At 34.7% G+C, this 12500-nt stretch overlaps 1 protein-coding gene across 1 annotated transcript in view; it reads right to left on the bottom strand.

Annotated features, from left to right (window-relative positions):
* Positions 1–12500, bottom strand: part of LOC144959968 (uncharacterized) — an 85396-nt gene that overhangs the window by 52351 nt on the left and 20545 nt on the right. The gene's annotated exons all lie outside the window — the stretch shown is intronic.

The raw sequence follows: 12500 nt of genomic DNA, 5'->3' as shown, positions 1-12500 counted from the left end.
CCAGTCATTCTATTCCTATATATATATTGTAAGATTTTTATCTTTTGGGACTTTGTAGATATTATATCTACACCATTAAGACGCCGGAGCTTTTAACTTTGATTGTATAATCTTCAAGGATCAAACCCAAGCCCGCTGTACTACAATATAACCTCTTACCAATTGCCTGGAAGTGGAATTTTACGAGTCCAATCCTGTTATCAGAGGAATAGATCATCCAAGCCCATCAACTGCCTGGAAACGTAAACTTATGAACCTGACATATTATCATAAGTTACGTAAAATATTCATATCTCTATTTGTAACTGCCACGATCACTGTTTATCTCTTTTAATTAAATTTCATTATTATTTTTATTTCATTGTAAACAAATCGTTAATTGTTTTTCATTTATAGTAACTAGTAAATTCTGGGGCCTCATTCTACATATATCTTTATGCATAGTCGAGTAGCTCTTTACTCACTTGAGACCATGACATTTTGGAGGGGACACATATAAAGAATTGAATTTATTTAGTTACTTATATCTATTTCATCTAACTTTAAAGTTTAAATTGTAAAACTCTTAATTGCCCCACTTGATCATATTTTAATTGAACTCCCTATTTACAGGATTAATTTTTTTTTTCTTTTTCATATCTTCATTTAAATGGAATAGCAATTTATCCATTCATTCTTTCATTCAAATTGATTAGCATTTTATTTATTCATTCCTTCATCCATTTATTCATTTATAAATCATTCATTCATTCATTGTTCATTCATTTATTTATTCATTCATCCATTCATTCGTTTATTCACTCATTTATCCAATCATTCATACATTTATTCCTCCCTTCATTCTTTCATTCATACATTATCCATTCATTCATTCATCTATTCACTCAGTTTTTCATTCATTCATTCCTTGTCCACTTTGTTATTATATCACTCATTTCATTTTGTTGTTTGCCTCATTCATGAATTGTTTTCAATATGTTTACATTCCATAACGATTCATTCACCTATCATCCAATCACTCAGTGTTGTGAACACATTTTGTAACTATTGTAAATCTTACGATATTTTATTGTTTTGTATTTCAGACATCACTGTTAAACACTCTTCAATGCCTAATTACAATTGTTGAACAACCATTGAACAAGAGAGAGGTCCCAGCCACGAACTGAGTTGGTAGATATATCCTTCATTATTCTCTTTTACATGAGTTGGGCATCACATAGTAACTATAGACATCGTGATTTGTTTTGCATAGTGATTTGCTTTAAATGCATTTTTGGCATATTACTGTTACCGAAAACCACTTATATATTATGTTCTGAAAAGTGAGTCTTTAAAAACTAAATAATAATAAAAGGAGTCTACTAGCCGTCGTGTTATATTTAGTGATAGATAACTTGGCATCCTATTATTGTTATCACACTCTAGTATATTAGCGTCATTGCGAATAATTGTACACAAACTAACGACGAGTCACACACATTGGTGATACATTTTTCGTAGTAACATAGTTTAGAGTACACGCGATTGACACATTGTTATTGACACAAGTCATAATAACTCCGCATTGTATTGACACATTGCTTTATAAGATATAACGATAAAAGGCATCAAATTCAACATACATAATAAGTTGAAATAAGAGAGAGAGATTTCTAAAAATAGAACAGTTCATTCCAGTAAGTGTAAATAAATAAAACAGTCAGTAACAGTATCCTGTCAATATAATATATATAAAACATCGTAACTAATTTATTGCAACATGGAAGCATATAAAAGATACTTAAGTCTCGCAAAGGACTTAGAAATACCCCAGGAAAGAATATTTTCATGGTGCGAAGAGAAAGTAAAAGAAGAAAAAGAACATGAAGAAAGAATTCGTAGAGAAGAAAATGAAGAAAGAATTCGTAAAGAAGAAAAAGAACATGAAGAAAGAATTCGTAGAGAAGAAAATGAAGAAAGAATTCGTAAAGAAGAAAAAGAACATGAAGAAAGAATTCGTAGAGAAGAAAATGAAGAAAGAATTCGTAAAGAAGAAAAAGAACACGAAGAAAGAATTCGTAGAGAAGAAAATGAAGAAAGAATACGTAGAGAAGAAAGAGAAGAAAGAGTCCAAGAAAGGGAACTAAAAAGACAAATAGCTTTAGCAGAAGAAGAAACCAAAAGGACCCAAATGATGCTGGAAATTGAAAAAAACAAAAACCGGTCATGAAAGAAAACATAATAATAGTGATGAATTTTTCGTGAAACTTCCACGCATGCCAACATACGATGAACGCTCAGACTGCCTAGAATCCTTCTTACACCGATTCGAAGTTCAGGCTAAAGGTTATCGTTGGCCAGAAAGCAAATGGGCCACAGCCTTGATTAACTGCTTATCTGGAGAACCGCTAAAAGTTTTCTATACCTTAACAACTGAAGATGCAGATGACTATGGAAAAATTAAAGACGCTCTACTAAAAAGATTTAGATTAACGGAAGATGGTTACCAGGAAAGGTTTCACACTGCAAAACCGGAAAGTGGAGAAGACTTTAATACATTCGTGAACCGAATTACTCAATTTCTAAATCGGTGGCTTGAGTTGGCAAACGTAAAACAAGACGACTTTGCAGGCCTTTACTATCTCACGCTGAAGAATCGAATCTATCAAGCTTGCAACCCAGATTTAGTCGCATTCTTTAAAGAGAGAAAGCCAGAAAACTTGGACAAATTAAAAATCTACGCAGAAAACTTTAACAGCGCACATCCATTGACACCCCTTAGCAGAACATTAAAGGAACCATACTACGCTGCCGCTGCTCAGAGTCCATGTACACCTAAAGTTCAATACTCAAATAGAACGAGCCGATCAATCACTCGGAACACGCAAGTGAAACAAGATGATCATAGTACCAAACCATGGAACAAACAGTTCAATAGAGACCATAGCCGACCCTATCAAAACAAAACAAGAAATAGCACTGACAATAATACTGAGTATAAGAAAACCAACAAACCTATAATTAAATGTCAATATTGTGGAATGAAAGGCCACACAGCAGACAAATGTTACAAAATCGTGGGATATCCAAAAGAAACTGCAAATGCATCACTCCAAACCAGTGTAAATAATCAGACACGAGTAATGTCAGGAGAAAATATAAATGTGTATTGCGTGAAAGGTATGTCACTTTTAACACAAACTCACAAATCAGGATCGCTATTTTTTTGTGAAGGCAAAGCTAATGGAACTGATTGCAAAATATTGAGAGACACAGGATGCAGTACAGTAGGAATAAAAGCATCTTTGATCAATGACGAAGACAAAACTGGAAAAAAACGGTACAATGCATCACATTCAGTGGCACAGTCGAAACCTTTGAAACAGCTAACGTGTACATAGAAACCCCATACTATACAGGAATAGTGGAATGCTGTATACTTCCCAACCCCGTCGCTGATGTTATTGTTGGCAATATAAAAGGTCTTAAAGACAACCCAACAGATGTAAAAGAATGGTCATTAACCCAAGAAACAGCTTGTCTAGCAGAAACAAGAAAGATGACTAAGACAACAGAGAAGCCAATGACTTCTTCTTCTTCTTCTTCGTTCCTCTGATGGACATCTATGGCTGCAGTCCGATATCTGCTATGAAGTCTGTGGTCCGCTTTAGGACCTAAAGCCAATGACTATTTCTCTTGAACCACAACAATTTGACAGGAACACGTTCATTGAAGAACAGAAAAAGGACCCGACTTTAACATCATATTTCAATATCGCAAACAAAGGGACGAAATCAAAAGTTGAATACATCATTGAAAAAGATATTCTGTTCAGGTTACATAGGAAAAGAAACAAAATAGCTAAACAACTGGTCACGCCGAGTATTTACAGAAACAAAATCCTTGGAATAGCGCACGATTCAATAACTTCTGGACATCTTGGGAGCTCTTCCACATTGAAGAGAATATCCGAGAATTTCACATGGCCTGGAATTACTAAAGACGTCCGAGAATATGTGAAATCTTGTGACACATGCCAAAGAAGAGTCGCAAAAGGCAGAATACCGAGATTGCCATTAGAGACAACCCCAGTTATTGAAAAAGTTTTTCAAAAAGTTGCAATTGACATTATAGGCCCTTTAACAAAATCAGATAGAAACCATACACACATACTAACACTAGTCGATTACGCAACCAGGTGGCCAGAAGCGATAGCATTGAAATCAACTATATCGGATCACATAGCTGAAGCATTGATGACAATTTTTACTAGAATAGGCATACCAAATGAGATACTGTCGGACAATGGACCCCAATTTACATCACATATAATGCATGAAACCATGAAACTCATGGGAATCCAACACTCATTCACAACCCCCTACCACCCCCAAGCAAATGGTCTTTGTGAAAGATTTAATGGCACTCTAAAGAATATGTTAAGAAAAGTGTCAGCAGAAAAACCAGATGATTGGGACAGATACTTACCAGCAATCCTATTTGCATATAGAGAAATACCCCAAGAATCTACAGGCTACTCCCCATTTGAGTTGATGTATGGACGATCACCTCGCGGCCCGATCAATATAGTAGCCGACATTTGTAAAGGGAATGAGGAGGACAATAACGAAATTATGTTTGCTTACGAATATGTAAGAAATCTGAAAGACAGAATAGAGGATACATGTAAGCTAGCACAGGAATCCGTCACTAAAAAAGCAGAGAAATACAAGGAATACTCCGATCGAAAAAGCAAGTCAAGAAAATTTGAGATTGGTGACAAAGTACTAATACTCTTACCCGATGACTCGAGTAAACTTTTAGCTACATGGAAAGGACCATTCAAAATAACAGCAGTAAAATCTAATGTTAATTACGAGATTCAAATTAACAACACAACAAAGACATTCCATGCAAATATGCTAAAAAAGTATTTTGATAGAGACACAGTGTCGCAACCTATGTTTACTAATATCGAAGCTTCAAATGCAGGATTGATCATACCGTTGGTCATGGGACACAGACACCCGAGACAGAAAAACAAACAAAAATCGCACAATTGCAACCACCTAAGACAAAAAAAGAAGTACGCAAAGTACTTGGGCTCCTAAATTTTTACAGGAAATACATTTACAACTTCGCGCACATCGCGACACCGCTAACAAATCTGACAAAGAATGGGTCACCGAACAAAATTGTTTGGACAGAAGTGTGTCAGAATAGCTTTAACCAATTAAAGGCATTACTCTGTTCAGAACCAATTCTTAAATTACCCGACATATCAAAAGAATTTGTTGTAAGAACTGACGCGTCTGATAAGGGCATCGCAGGTGTACTATTACAGGAACATGAGGGAACTCTAATGCCTTGCTTATATGCAAGCAGAAAATTATTGGACAGAGAATCACGATACTCTGTAATAGAGCGTGAAGGACTGGCCATCGTCTTTGCTTTAAAGACATTCAGCAGATATCTACTGCTAAAAGAGTTTGTGGTCGAAACGGACCATAAACCACTCACGTACATAAGAAATAACAAAATGAATAATAGTAGAGTACTAAGGTGGAGTCTATTTTTGCAAAATTACACTTTCAGTATCTCTCACATACCAGGCTGTGAAAATATTCACGCCGACCTACTTTCTCGATTAGTGTAATGACGTGAGAAGGGTATAACTTAACCTCTCATGCATACTGTTAGTTACCTCGCAAATTATGCCAAATCAGAACGCACAATTTCGATAATTTTATTTGTAAACATGATGACCCAACTTAATGTAACATTGAGTATTGTTTGGATATATATACCATACCCATTCATGATTTGGGAAATCTTCTCTTTATCTATTATTGTTATGAATTTTCACTCATTTATGATTAATAATTGAAATGTCAATATTCCATTTACATTTTCATTCATTTCATTCAGTAAATTACCTTCATATCATCGACTTAAATCATGCTTCATTGCCATCATATTGTTTATCACAATGATTTGTAATCACATTGCCATCATATTGTTTATCACAATGATTTGTAATCACATTGCCATCATGTTGTTCATCACAATGATTTGTAATCACAATCTTTCATTGTTATTGTCACCCATTCATATACCTACGTTAATATAAACATTTCCATGTCTAGTTAATAAATAATTTAATTGTAGCACAAATCATAACAATGGATTAATGCTAGAGTATCATGATAGTAAATTTACTTCCGTTTGTAAAATCTATCTTTCCCATAATGGTTAAAGAGTATATTTTAAACGTGGGTGGGGGGTGTCACAGTAAAGATTGTTCACAATTATCTTATTAAATTTTATTTTATTAAGAACTGAATTCATCTCACTCCAGTTATATTTCGGTAGGCTTAGATAAACTTTACCTTCTAATATTAGATCGTCTTTCCTTTTATAGCCTTCCCTCGAATTAATTTCTAATTAGTGAATACTTTTCGTTCTACATTCTGTCACGTAGCCACTTATTATAAAAGCTGATAGGTCTAACATTTGACACTCACTTTCTCTCCACAATCTATGCCGGACGGCCAGTCATTCTATTCCTATATATATATTGTAAGATTTTTATCTTTTGGGACTTTGTAGATATTATATCTACACCATTAAGACGCCGGAGCTTTTAACTTTGATTGTATAATCTTCAAGGATCAAACCCAAGCCCGCTGTACTACAATATAACCTCTTACCAATTGCCTGGAAGTGGAATTTTACGAGTCCAATCCTGTTATCAGAGGAATAGATCATCCAAGCCCATCAACTGCCTGGAAACGTAAACTTATGAACCTGACATATTATCATAAGTTACGTAAAATATTCATATCTCTATTTGTAACTGCCACGATCACTGTTTATCTCTTTTAATTAAATTTCATTATTATTTTTATTTCATTGTAAACAAATCGTTAATTGTTTTTCATTTATAGTAACTAGTAAATTCTGGGGCCTCATTCTACATATATCTTTATGCATAGTCGAGTAGCTCTTTACTCACTTGAGACCATGACATTTTGGAGGGGACACATATAAAGAATTGAATTTATTTAGTTACTTATATCTATTTCATCTAACTTTAAAGTTTAAAAACTCTTAATTGCCCCACTTGATCATATTTTAATTGAACTCCCTATTTACAGGATTAATTTTTTTTTCTTTTTCATATCTTCATTTAAATGGAATAGCAATTTATCCATTCATTCTTTCATTCAAATTGAATAGCATTTTATTTATTCATTCCTTCATCCATTTATTCATTTATAAATCATTCATTCATTCATTGTTCATTCATTTATTTATTCATTCATCCATTCATTCGTTTATTCACTCATTTATCCAATCATTCATACATTTATTCCTCCCTTCATTCTTTCATTCATACATTATCCATTCATTCATTCATCTATTCACTCAGTTTTTCATTCATTCATTCCTTGTCCACTTTGTTATTATATCACTCATTTCATTTTGTTGTTTGCCTCATTCATGAATTGTTTTCAATATGTTTACATTCCATAACGATTCATTCACCTATCATCCAATCACTCAGTGTTGTGAACACATTTTGTAACTATTGTAAATCTTACGATATTTTATTGTTTTGTATTTCAGACATCACTGTTAAACACTCTTCAATGCCTAATTACAATTGTTGAACAACCATTGAACAAGAGAGAGGTCCCAGCCACGAACTGAGTTGGTAGATATATCCTTCATTATTCTCTTTTACATGAGTTGGGCATCACATAGTAACTATAGACATCGTGATTTGTTTTGCATAGTGATTTGTTTTAAATGCATTTTTGGCATATTACTGTTACCGAAAACCACTTATATATTATGTTCTGAAAAGTGAGTCTTTAAAAACTAAATAATAATAAAAGGAGTCTACTAGCCGTCGTGTTATATTTAGTGATAGATAACTTGGCATCCTATTATTGTTATCACACTCTAGTATATTAGCGTCATTGCGAATAATTGTACACAAACTAACGACGAGTCACACACATTGGTGATACATTTTTCGTAGTAACATAGTTTAGAGTACACGCGATTGACACATTGTTATTGACACAAGTCATAATAACTCCGCATTGTATTGACACATTGCTTTATAAGATATAACGATAAAAGGCATCAAATTCAACATACATAATAAGTTGAAATAAGAGAGAGAGATTTCTAAAAATAGAACAGTTCATTCCAGTAAGTGTAAATAAATAAAACAGTCAGTAACAGTATCCTGTCAATATAATATATATAAAACATCGTAACTAATTTATTGCAACATGGAAGCATATAAAAGATACTTAAGTCTCGCAAAGGACTTAGAAATACCCCAGGAAAGAATATTTTCATGGTGCGAAGAGAAAGTAAAAGAAGAAAAAGAACATGAAGAAAGAATTCGTAGAGAAGAAAATGAAGAAAGAATTCGTAAAGAAGAAAAAGAACATGAAGAAAGAATTCGTAGAGAAGAAAATGAAGAAAGAATTCGTAAAGAAGAAAAAGAACATGAAGAAAGAATTCGTAGAGAAGAAAATGAAGAAAGAATTCGTAAAGAAGAAAAAGAACACGAAGAAAGAATTCGTAGAGAAGAAAATGAAGAAAGAATACGTAGAGAAGAAAGAGAAGAAAGAGTCCAAGAAAGGGAACTAAAAAGACAAATAGCTTTAGCAGAAGAAGAAACCAAAAGGACCCAAATGATGCTGGAAATTGAAAAAACAAAAACCGATCATGAAAGAAAACATAATAATAGTGATGAATTTTTCGTGAAACTTCCACGCATGCCAACATACGATGAACGCTCAGACTGCCTAGAATCCTTCTTACACCGATTCGAAGTTCAGGCTAAAGGTTATCGTTGGCCAGAAAGCAAATGGGCCACAGCCTTGATTAACTGCTTATCTGGAGAACCGCTAAAAGTTTTCTATACCTTAACAACTGAAGATGCAGATGACTATGGAAAAATTAAAGACGCTCTACTAAAAAGATTTAGATTAACGGAAGATGGTTACCAGGAAAGGTTTCACACTGCAAAACCGGAAAGTGGAGAAGACTTTAATACATTCGTGAACCGAATTACTCAATTTCTAAATCGGTGGCTTGAGTTGGCAAACGTAAAACAAGACGACTTTGCAGGCCTTTACTATCTCACGCTGAAGAATCGAATCTATCAAGCTTGCAACCCAGATTTAGTCGCATTCTTTAAAGAGAGAAAGCCAGAAAACTTGGACAAATTAAAAATCTACGCAGAAAACTTTAACAGCGCACATCCATTGATACCCCTTAGCAGAACATTAAAGGAACCATACTACGCTGCCGCTGCTCAGAGTCCATGTACACCTAAAGTTCAATACTCAAATAGAACGAGCCGATCAATCACTCGGAACACGCAAGTGAAACAAGATGATCATAGTACCAAACCATGGAACAAACAGTTCAATAGAGACCATAGCCGACCCTATCAAAACAAAACAAGAAATAGCACTGACAATAATACTGAGTATAAGAAAACCAACAAACCTATAATTAAATGTCAATATTGTGGAATGAAAGGCCACACAGCAGACAAATGTTACAAAATCGTGGGATATCCAAAAGAAACTGCAAATGCATCACTCCAAACCAGTGTAAATAATCAGACACGAGTAATGTCAGGAGAAAATATAAATGTGTATTGCGTGAAAGGTATGTCACTTTTAACACAAACTCACAAATCAGGATCGCTATTTTTTTGTGAAGGCAAAGCTAATGGAACTGATTGCAAAATATTGAGAGACACAGGATGCAGTACAGTAGGAATAAAAGCATCTTTGATCAATGACGAAGACAAAACTGGAAAAACGGTACAATGCATCACATTCAGTGGCACAGTCGAAACCTTTGAAACAGCTAACGTGTACATAGAAACCCCATACTATACAGGAATAGTGGAATGCTGTATACTTCCCAACCCGTCGCTGATGTTATTGTTGGCAATATAAAAGGTCTTAAAGACAACCCAACAGATGTAAAAGAATGGTCATTAACCCAAGAAACAGCTTGTCTAGCAGAAACAAGAAAGATGACTAAGACAACAGAGAAGCCAATGACTATTTCTCTTGAACCACAACAATTTGACAGGAACACGTTCATTGAAGAACAGAAAAAGGACCCGACTTTAAGATCATATTTCAATATCGCAAACAAAGGGACGAAATCAAAAGTTGAATACATCATTGAAAAAGATATTCTGTTCAGGTTACATAGGAAAAGAAACAAAATAGCTAAACAACTGGTCACGCCGAGTATTTACAGAAACAAAATCCTTGGAATAGCGCACGATTCAATAACTTCTGGACATCTTGGGAGCTCTTCCACATTGAAGAGAATATCCGAGAATTTCACATGGCCTGGAATTACTAAAGACGTCCGAGAATATGTGAAATCTTGTGACACATGCCAAAGAAGAGTCGCAAAAGGCAGAATACCGAGATTGCCATTAGAGACAACCCCAGTTATTGAAAAAGTTTTTCAAAAAGTTGCAATTGACATTATAGGCCCTTTAACAAAATCAGATAGAAACCATACACACATACTAACACTAGTCGATTACGCAACCAGGTGGCCAGAAGCGATAGCATTGAAATCAACTACATCGGATCACATAGCTGAAGCATTGATGACAATTTTTACTAGAATAGGCATACCAAATGAGATACTGTCGGACAATGGACCCCAATTTACATCACATATAATGCATGAAACCATGAAACTCATGGGAATCCAACACTCATTCACAACCCCCTACCACCCCCAAGCAAATGGTCTTTGTGAAAGATTTAATGGCACTCTAAAGAATATGTTAAGAAAAGTGTCAGCAGAAAAACCAGATGATTGGGACAGATACTTACCAGCAATCCTATTTGCATATAGAGAAATACCCCAAGAATCTACAGGCTACTCCCCATTTGAGTTGATGTATGGACGATCACCTCGCGGCCCGATCAATATAGTAGCCGACATTTGTAAAGGGAATGAGGAGGACAATAACGAAATTATGTTTGCTTACGAATATGTAAGAAATCTGAAAGACAGAATAGAGGATACATGTAAGCTAGCACAGGAATCCGTCACTAAAAAAGCAGAGAAATACAAGGAATACTCCGATCGAAAAAGCAAGTCAAGAAAATTTGAGATTGGTGACAAAGTACTAATACTCTTACCCGATGACTCGAGTAAACTTTTAGCTACATGGAAAGGACCATTCAAAATAACAGCAGTAAAATCTAATGTTAATTACGAGATTCAAATTAACAACACAACAAAGACATTCCATGCAAATATGCTAAAAAAGTATTTTGATAGAGACACAGTGTCGCAACCTATGTTTACTAATATCGAAGCTTCAAATGCAGGATTGATCATACCGTTGGTCATGGGACACAGACACCCGAGACAGAAAAACAAACAAAAATCGCACAATTGCAACCACCTAAGACAAAAAAAGAAGTACGCAAAGTACTTGGGCTCCTAAATTTTTACAGGAAATACATTTACAACTTCGCGCACATCGCGACACCGCTAACAAATCTGACAAAGAATGGGTCACCGAACAAAATTGTTTGGACAGAAGTGTGTCAGAATAGCTTTAACCAATTAAAGGCATTACTCTGTTCAGAACCAATTCTTAAATTACCCGACATATCAAAAGAATTTGTTGTAAGAACTGACGCGTCTGATAAGGGCATCGCAGGTGTACTATTACAGGAACATGAGGGAACTCTAATGCCTTGCTTATATGCAAGCAGAAAATTATTGGACAGAGAATCACGATACTCTGTAATAGAGCGTGAAGGACTGGCCATCGTCTTTGCTTTAAAGACATTCAGCAGATATCTACTGCTAAAAGAGTTTGTGGTCGAAACGGACCATAAACCACTCACGTACATAAGAAATAACAAAATGAATAATAGTAGAGTACTAAGGTGGAGTCTATTTTTGCAAAATTACACTTTCAGTATCTCTCACATACCAGGCTGTGAAAATATTCACGCCGACCTACTTTCTCGATTAGTGTAATGACGTGAGAAGGGTATAACTTAACCTCTCATGCATACTGTTAGTTACCTCGCAAATTATGCCAAATCAGAACGCACAATTTCGATAATTTTATTTGTAAACATGATGACCCAACTTAATGTAACATTGAGTATTGTTTGGATATATATACCATACCCATTCATGATTTGGGAAATCTTCTCTTTATCTATTATTGTTATGAATTTTCACTCATTTATGATTAATAATTGAAATGTCAATATTCCATTTACATTTTCATTCATTTCATTCAGTAAATTACCTTCATATCATCGACTTAAATCATGCTTCATTGCCATCATATTGTTTATCACAATGATTTGTAATCACATTGCCATCATATTGTTTATCACAATGATTTGTAATCACATTGCCATCATGTTGTTCATCACAATGATTTGTAATCACAATCTTTCATTGTT

The sequence above is a fragment of the Berghia stephanieae genome, chromosome 14 (genome assembly GCF_034508935.2).
Source record: "Berghia stephanieae isolate SIO BIC M18660-M18661 chromosome 14, UCSD_Bste_1.3, whole genome shotgun sequence".
NCBI lineage: Eukaryota > Metazoa > Mollusca > Gastropoda > Nudibranchia > Aeolidiidae > Berghia > Berghia stephanieae.
This window is presented reverse-complemented; position numbering and strand designations above follow the sequence as displayed.